Consider the following 9,597-nt stretch of genomic DNA (forward strand, 5'->3'; position numbering starts at 1 on the left):
GGGGAGAAGTCCTGCGACTCTGTTTGAGGGTTCTGCTGGTTTGTGGGGGTGGGGTGAGGACCTGGGCATCCCTCCAGGTCCAGTCAAGGTGGGAAGGTGGGATGGGCTGGAGGCAAGTACCCTGCAAGGGAAAGATAAGTCTCCCTTCCTGGGCCAGAAGAGGGTTGGAGAACTTCCACCCAGACTCTGGGTCCAAACAACCAGAGACTCAAGCACACTGGCCTTGGGGATCATTTTTTGATCGAGGCTGGAGTCAAAGGAAAGGTTGGGGGAGGCAGGGTCTGGTTCTTAATTCTCCTTTTCTTCAGGGCCCCTGGCATTTTCAGCAGACCTCTGCTCAGGGGCCGAGGGGGCCGCCCAGGGTCTGGCCTCTTAATTCCCTATCACTCCTTTCCTGCTGGAACTGGTTGCAAGTCCTGAAGGCTTGGCGGAACCAGAACTCCAGGGCCTACCCAGGACTAGCCCTACCGTAGAGAAGACCCATTTCCTGCCTTGGCTTTATTTGTAGGCCTCTGAAGCTGCTTTTACTTTATAACTTTTTTTTTAAGAGCTGGTTTTATTATAAGGTAAGTAATTACTCAGGCTTAAAACAATGTATCACTGCTTTGCTACAACATATTCTCAAGTGGAAACATTGTATACAGGCCAGGAGCCTGGCTCAGGGCTGTCACCACAGCACTTTGGGAGACCAAGGTGGGCAGATCACTTGAGCTCAGGAGTTTGAGACCAGCCTGGGCAACACTGTGAAACCCCATATCTACAAAATAAAAATTCAGCCGGGGGTGGCAACGTACACCTATAGGCCCAGCTATTTATGTGACTGAGGCAGGAGAATCACTTGAGCCCAAGAAGTGGATGACCCAGTGAGCTGTGTTTGTGCCATTGCCTCCAGCCTGGGTGACAAAGTGAAGCACTGTCTCAAGAAAAAAAGTATTAAAGTCAAGCTGGACCACGCATAGTGGCTCATGTGTGTAATCCCAGCACTCTGGAAGGCCAACGCAGGCAGATCACCTGAGGTCAGGAGCTTGAGACCACCCTGGTCAACGTGGTGAAAACCCCATCTCTACTAAAAATACAAGAAATTAGCCAGGCATGGTGGTGCGCGCCTGTAATCCCAACTACTCAGGAGGCTGATGCATGAGAATCACTTGAACCTGGGAGGTGGAGGTGGAGGTTGCAGTGAGCAAAGGTGCTGCCACTGCACTCCAGCCTAGGTGACAGAGTTTTGCTCTGTCTCCAAAAAAAAAAAAAAAAGTCAAGCTAAGAGTTGCTTTCCCTTCCCACTGAAACAGTTGAAGCGCTGAAAACAGTCTAGAGGCAGCCCTGTCAGGCCAGGAGAACTTTATAGAATGAAAGTTCTGTATACTGTTAATTTAAACATCTTACAAATTCAATAAAATTAGAATCGGTTCCTCAGTCGCTCCTGCCACACTTCAGTTGCTTAGCAGCCACACGTGTATATAGCCAGTGGCAAACGCTGGACAGGTCAAGTCGAGGGCTTTTCCCCAAAGGTAATACAGTGTCACTTTGAAGAGCAGCCACATTAAGCCAGGAGATGCCACCCCCATCAAGAGGTAACCCCTGGAATATCAGAGCTAAGAGATGTTTACCAAAGTATCCCAGACACCAAGGTGACATTTACTGCAGAACTGACCTCACTGGTGTCAAATCCCCAGGGTTGCCATCCCCACCCCCAAGTCTCCCTTATACACCAGCTCCCTGTGAACTTCATACAAAAGTGCGCAATGCCTTAAGGCATGTCCAGTTCTGGGAACTTCACAAAACACACGACCAAGGAGCCTACCCAGGGTGAGGAGTGGGGCGTATAGTGAGGGGAAAACCTTAGTGGTGAAAGGGACCACACTTTTTTTGTTTTTTTGCTTAAAGCTCACTGCTTGGCTTGTCTACCTTGGCCAGACATCTGGTGCACCCACATGCAAACTTTTCCCAAATTCTTGGGCCTTTTTTTTTTTTTTTGAGACAGTCTCGCTCTGTCGCCTAAGCTGGAGTGCAGTGGTGTGACCTCTGCTCACTGCAACCCCCGCCTGCCAGGTTCAATCGATGTCAGGAGTAGCTGAGATTCCCTAGGGAAGGTCAAGCTTCCCTAGTAGCTGGGATTACAGGTGCATACCACCATGCCCGGCTAACTTGTATTTTTACTGGAGATGGGGTTTAACCATGTTGGCCCAGGATGGCCTCAAACTCCTGACCTCAAGTGATCCACTCACCTCAGCCTCCCAAAGTGCTGGGATTATAGGCATGAGCCACTGCACCTGGCCTTTTTTTTCCTCTTTTTAAAAAAAGCATTTTTGTGCCGCTTCCAAGAGTGTGAGTCTGTGCTTACATAAGCATAAACACAATTTCTAAATGTTCAGTTTTATTTTTTGACTGTGTAATCACAATACAAAACTGGAAAGGGTACAGAGTGACAGTCCTCCCTCCCACCCTGCCATCCGATTTCACACCCCCGAACCAGGAACCGGTGTTCCCAGCCTCTCCTGTGCCTTTCCTGAGATGCTGCAGGAAATACATTTTCCTTTTTCTTTTTCCTTTTTTTTTTTTTTTTTGAGATGTAGTTTTGCTCTTGTTCCCCAGGCTGGAGTGCAATGGCGCGATCTCGGTTCACTGTAACCTCTACCTCCCAGATTCAAGCAATTCTCCTGCCTCAGCCTCCCGAGTAGCTGGGATTACAGGTTTGCCACCACCACCCCGGCTAATTCTGTATTTTTAGTAGAGACAGTTTCACCATGTTGGTCAGGCTGGTCTCATACTCCCGACCGCAAGTGATCCGTCCACCTCGGCCTCCCAAAGTGCTGGGATTACAGGCCTGAGCCTCTGTGCCTGGCCACATTCTTTTCTTACACTAGGACTACATACTGTATACTCTTCTTATCTTTTCTCTGGAACAAGTTGCTCTGAACATAAAGCATGAGGATGAACTTCCTCATTCCCGTGCTGTTCCACACCTTTGTTCTGTCAGGCCTACCCAGATGAGTGTGAAGATCTAGGTTATTCTTTGGTGACTCCTGACTGCTCTGACACCCATGCTGGAGTGCAGTGGTGTGAGCTCAGATCACTGCAACCTCCACCTCCCAGATTCAAGTGATTCTCCTGCCTCAGCCTCCTGGGTAGCTGGGACTATAGGCATGCACTACCAAGCCCGGCTAATTGTTTGTATTTTAATAGAGAAGGAGTTTCACCATGTTGCCCAGGCTTGTCTGGAACCCTTGAGGTCAGGCAATCCACCTGCCTTGGCCACCCAATGTGCTAGGACTATTGTGGGCCACTGTGCCTGGCCTCAATCATCTTCTTTTTTTTTTTTTTTTTTTTTTTTTTTTTTTTTTTTTTTTTTTTGAGACGGAGTTTTGCTCTTGTTACCCAGGCTGGAGTGCAATGGCGCGATCTTGGCTCACCGCAACCTCCACCTCCTGGGCTCAGGCAATTCTCCTGCCTCAGCCTCCTGAGTAGGTGGGATTACAGGCACGCACCACCACGCCCAGCTAGTTTTTTGTATTTTTAGTAGAGACGGGGTTTCACCATGTTGACCAGGATGGTCTCGATCTCTCGACCTCGTGATCCACCCGCCTCAGCCTCCCAAAGTGCTGGGATTACAGGCTTGAGCCACCGCGCCCAGCCCTCATCTTCTAATACAATAAAAAAAAATACACCAAAAAATGTAAATAAGAAATGCAGTGTGACCTTGGGCAAGTGGCCTAACTTCTCTGTGCCTCTGTCTTGTCAATTGAAAAATGGGCATAATAACTCTCTGCTAAGTCTATAAAGATTTTAAGATTATATAGATATTGACCAGGGACAGTGACTCATGCCTGTCATCCCAGCACTTTGGGGAGGGTGAGGCAGGTGGAGGATCATTTGAGGCCAGGAGTTTGAGACCAGCCTGAGCAACATAGTGAGACCTTATCTCTACAAAAAGGAAAAACATATAAATACATATGGCCAGGTACAGGCTGAGGCGGATAGATCACACCAGCCTGGCCAAGATGGTGAAACCTTGTCTCTTTTGTATTTTGTAAAAATATAAAAATTAGCTGGGAACAGTGGCAGGTGCCTATAATTCCAGCTACATGGGAGGCTGAGGCAGGAGAATCACTTGAATCCAGTAGGAGGTTACAGTGAGCTGATATTGTGCCACTACACTCTAGCCTCCATCTCAAAAAAAGAAAAAGAAATACATACACACCAGGGAGAACTGTGTATCATTTCTTATTACCATTATAGTCTTTTTAATTGAAAAAATAAAATTTTTTTGAGACAGTCTCTGTCACCCAGGCAGGAGTGCAATGGAGCAGTGTTGGCTCACTGCAACCTCCCAGCTTCAAGCAATTCTTGTGCCTCAGCCTTTCTAGTAGCTGGGACCACAGGTGTGCACCACCACGCCCGGCTTATTTTTGTAATTTTAGTGGAGGTGGGCTTTTGCCATGTTGTCCAGGATGGTCTTGAACTCCTGGACTCAAGTGATCTGCCTACCTCTGCCTCCCAAGGTGCTGGAATTACAAATATGAGCCCCTGCACCCAGCCATCATTACATTCTGTTTGTTTTTTGTTTGTTTGAGAGGGAGTCTCACTCTGTCACCCAGGCTAGAGTGCATTGGCACCATCTTGGCTCACTGCAACCTCTGCCTCCCGGGTTCAAGCGATCTCCTGCCTCAGCCTCCTGAGTAACTGGGATTATAGGCAAGCATCACCACACTTGGCTGATTTTTGTGGGGTTTTTTTTGTTTGTTTGTTTGTTTTTTAGACGGAGTTTCACTCTTGTTACCCAGGCTGGAGTGCAATGGCGCGATCTCGGCTCACCGCAACCTCCGCCTCCTGGGTTCAGGCAATTCTCCTGCCTCAGTCTCCTGAGTAGCTGGGATTACAGGCACGCACCACCATACCCAGCTAATTTTTTTTTGTATTTTTAGTAGAGACAGGGTTTCACCATGTTGACCAGGATGGTCTCGATCTCTCGACCTCGTGATCCACCCGCCTCGGCCTCCCAAAGTGCTGGGATTACAGGCTTGAGCCACCGCGTCCGGCTGACACCGGGTTTCTTTTTCTTTGTTTGTTTAAAAACGGAGTTTCACCATGATGGCCAGGCTGGTCTTGAACTCCTGACCTCAGGTGATCCACCCACCTCGGCCTCCCAAAGTGCTAGGATTACAGGCGTGAGCCATCTTGCCTGGCCAAACTCCGTGATTTTTAAGTAAGACACCTTCCCTCTTTGTCAGAGGGGCAGCAGTGACAATTGCAGGAGAATACTTGAAAATGTCCCCCACTCCGTGGCAACTGTGAGTTCCCTTGAGGTCACCACTCATATCCTAATAATCTGCATCACCAGTGGCCAGAGTGATGCTTGCCCCAAATCTGACCCTCTGATTGTTCGCTAAGTGAATAATTAAGTGATAAAGTGATTCAGACAAGAGGACCTGCAACATTTTTTCCTACAATAATTCATGTCAGGGTATGTGTACAGGAAGGATAACCCAGCTCTGGGGTCAGCCAGTGGTTCCCCCCACCCTGCCCTGCCCTGCCCACGCTTGCCAGGGACCCCACCCCTGTGCCCCAATTCCTTCAGCTCTGCCACCAGGGAGAAGCAGATATTCACTCTAGCTCCAGGAGAGCCCCTCTTTCCTGAAAGATCTTTTGTCTTTTTCTTTTCTTTTTTCTTTCTTTCCTTTTTTTTTTTTTTTTTTTGAGATTGAGTCTCACTCTATCGCCCAGGCTGGAGTGCAATGGCATGATCTCGGCTCACTGCAATCTCTGCCTCCTGGGTTCAAGCGATTCTGCCTCAGCCTCCTGAGTAGCTGGGATTATAGGCATCCACCATTGTGCTCAACTAATTTTTGTATTTTTGTAGAGTCCGGGTTTCCGCATGTTGACCAGGCTGGTCTTTTTTTTTTTTTTTTTTTTTTGAGACGGAGTTTCGCCCTTGTTACCCAGGCTGGAGTGCAATGGCGCGATCTCGGCTCACCGCAACCTCCGCCTCCTGGGCTCAGGCAATTCTCCTGCCTCAGCCTCCTGAGTAGCTGGGATTACAGGCACACGCCACCATGCCCAGCTAATTTTTTGCACTTTTTAGTAGAGACAGGGTTTCACCATGTTGACCAGGATGGTCTCGATCTCTCGACCTCGTGATCCACCCGCCTCGGCCTCCCAAAGTGCTGGGATTACAGGCTTGAGCCACCGTGCCCGGCAACCAGGCTGGTCTTGAACTCCACCCACCTCAGCCTCCCAGCGTGCTAGGATTTCAGGTGTGAGCCACTCTGCCTGGCCTTTTGTGTGTGTGTGTGTGTGTGAGACAGAGTCTTGCTCTGTCACCCAGGCTGGAGTGCATTGGCACTATCTGCGCTCACTGCAACCTCCACCTCCTGGATTCAAGCAGTTCTCATGCCTCAGCCTCCTGAGTAGCTGGGACTACAGGCGCCCACCACCACGCCCAGCTAATTTTTTTAACTTTAGTAGTGACAGAGTTTCTCCATGTTGGCCAGGCTGGTCTCAAACCCCCAACCTCAGGTGATCCTCTCACCTCAGCCTCTCAAAGTGCTGGGATTACAGGCATGAGCCACCATGCCTGGCATGGGGGACCTGTTTCTATTTCACAATTTGTGGACGAATCAATGGGCACACTTCCTGAGAGACACCGCAGTGCTAGGCCCAGGAGATGTGCCCAGCAGAAAATTTGGCCATCTGTGGTAGGGGAGGGAGGAGGGACTTGTGAAACTGACAGTCTCCCAGGAAACACACCTGTGAATTTCAGTTTCCTAGCTACCACAACGAAACTGGGTGGCTTCAAACAACAAGTGTTTTTTGGGGGTTTTTGTTGCTGCTGTTGAGGCAGAGTCTAACTCTGTCACCCAGGCTGGAGTGCAGTCTCGACTCACTGCAGCCTCTGTCTCCCAGGTTCAAGTGATTCTCCTGCTTCAGCCTCCCGAGTAGCTGGGATTACAGGCACACACCACCATGCCTGGCTAATGTTTAGTATTTTTAGAAGAGATGGAGTTTTGCTATGTTGGCCAGGCTTGTCTCAAACTCCTGGCCTCAGGTGATCCACACTCCTTGGCCTCCCAAAGTGCTGGGATTACAGGTGTGAACCACCACACCAGGCCTGTTTGTTTTGAGATAGGCTCTCACTTTGTTGCACAGGCTGGAGTGCAGTGGCACAATCACGGCTTACTGAAGCCGTGACATCTCGGGCTCAATCAGTCCTCCTATCTCAGCCTCCTGAGCAGCTGAGACCACAGGTGTCCACCACCATGCCAGGCAATTAAAAAAAAAATTTTTTTTTTTTTTTTTTTTTGGCCTGGCGCGGTGGCTCAAGCTTGTAATCCCAGCACTTTGGGAGGCCGAGGCGGGTGGATCACGAGGTCGAGAGATCGAGACCATCCTGGTGAACCTGGTGAAACCCCATCTCTACTAAAAATACAAAAAATTATCTGGGCATGGTGGCACGTGCCTGTAATCCCAGCTACTCAGGAGGCTGAGGCAGGAGAATTGCCTGAACCCAGGAGCCGGAGGTTGCGGTGAGCCAAGATCGCGCCATTGCACTCCAGCCTGGGTAACAAGAGCGAAACTCCGTCTCAAAAAAAAAAATTTTTTTTTGGTAGAGACAGGGTTGTTGCCTTGTGTTGCCCAGGCTGGCCTCGAACTCCTGGGCTCAAGCAATTCCCCTCCCTTGACTTCCCAGAGTGCTGGGATTACAGGCATGAGCCATTGTACCCGGCATTAACAAGCGGGGACGGCTCTCTCCTGGCTTCTGGTGGTTTCGGCAATCCTGAGCCTTCCCTGGGATTATATCTGCAACACTCCAGCCTCTGCCACTGCCCTCCCTCGGCCCTCTCTGCTGCGTGTGTCTGTGTCTTCTCCTTTTCTGTCTCTTGTAAGGACACTCGTCATTGGATTTCGGGGCCAGCCACCCTAATCCAGGATGATCTTATCTCAGGATCCTCCACTGAATGACATCTTTGAAGACACTGACTCCAAGTAAGGTCACATTCACAGGTTCTGGAATGTGGGCATTTCTTTTAGGGTGCGGACATCTTTCAACTCATTAAACTGACAGAGGCACTTTGCATAGGCCTGCAGCATGGAGGGGAAGAGGGCCGGCAGGTTCGGACACACAAGCCAAGGGACAGAGCTTGTTAGGATGCAGGGAGGGCCTCCTGGACAATGAACCAGGGATGAGGCCCCTAGGCTGGGGATCCGGAAACCACCCCCCAAGGCCATACACACACACACACACACACACACACACACACACACACACACGCCCAGTGTGGCTGAAACTGAGAGAACAGGAGAGAGCAGGGCTGGGTGTGTCTAGGAATGAGACATGCCATGCCCTGCATTCCTGAGTTGGAAGAGAAATTGAGAGTTTAAGTCAGGAGGGGCAAGGCCCGATTTTCTTTCACTTGGAAGTCAGAGCCAGGAACTGGGTAGTTTGCCTTCATGGGATCCCAACATTCCCCAGGAATATTATGCTGGACATCAGTGTGGCCAGGTGTGACTCCTTAAAAAAAAAAACAAAAAAACACTTTGGCTTACAGGGCCCAGTTTTTTTGGGGGCACATGGCATCCTGGCGGGGGGCGGTCCTTGGTCGAAAAGGAAGGTTACCTGACTCGGGTGCTCACAAGCGCCCTCTGGCCTCTGTGCAGAGAACTGACTGTAGGGGTGAGGGTGAGGGTGGAGCGGGAGGACCAGGATGGAAGCCACTGCACCAGGTGGGAGGTGATGGGGCTGGCTGGACTAGGAGAGGTGTGAGCAGGGTATGCCACCATACTCAGCTAATTTTGTATTTTTTTTTTTTTAGTAGAGACGGGGTTTCACCATTAGCCAGGATGGTCTTGATCTCCTGATCTTAGGATCCGCCTGCCTCAGCCTCCCAAAGTGCTGGGATTACAGGCATGAGCCACCTCGGCCAACTGGATTTTTTTTTTTTTTTTTTTTGAGACCAAGTCTTGCTCTGTCGCCCAGGCTGGAGTGCAGGAGCACAAAATCAGCTCACTGCAACCTCTGCATCCTGGGTTCAAGTGATTCTCCTACCTCAGCCCCCTGAGTAGCTGGGATTACAGATGTTCACCACCACACCCATCTAATTTTTGCATTTGTAGTAGAGACAGGGTTTCACCATGTTGGCCAGGATGGTCTCAATCTCCTGACCTTGTGATCCACCTGCCTCGGCCTCCCAAAGTGATAGGATTACAGGTGTGAGCCATCATGCCTGGCCCGACACTGTCTCAGAAAATAAAAACAAAAATAAATCAGAAAGGAGGTGCCCAGCCCCGCTTTGTGTCTTGAGCAATCCCATAATCCCATCACCCCTTCTCTGGGCATTTCCTCATCGGACAACAGGAGCCAGGTGGAGTCTGGCTTGGGACTTTGCAGCCTCAGTCATGCTGTCCCTTGGGCTCTCCAAGTGTGCAGGGGGCAGCTCAGATGCCAGGCTCAGGCAGGGCAGGCAGCACAGTCCCACAGAAGGCACTGGCCAGCCCAGGCAACTATTGCTCAGTGGGATGGCAGAGGTCAGCAGAACAGGAAGAAAGGGACAATAGCTGTGCCTGTTGCCTGGCCTGCCACAGCCATCGAAGTGTTTGCCA

Source organism: Saimiri boliviensis, chromosome 14, assembly GCF_048565385.1.
Source record: "Saimiri boliviensis isolate mSaiBol1 chromosome 14, mSaiBol1.pri, whole genome shotgun sequence".
NCBI classification, from domain to species: Eukaryota; Metazoa; Chordata; class Mammalia; order Primates; family Cebidae; genus Saimiri; species Saimiri boliviensis.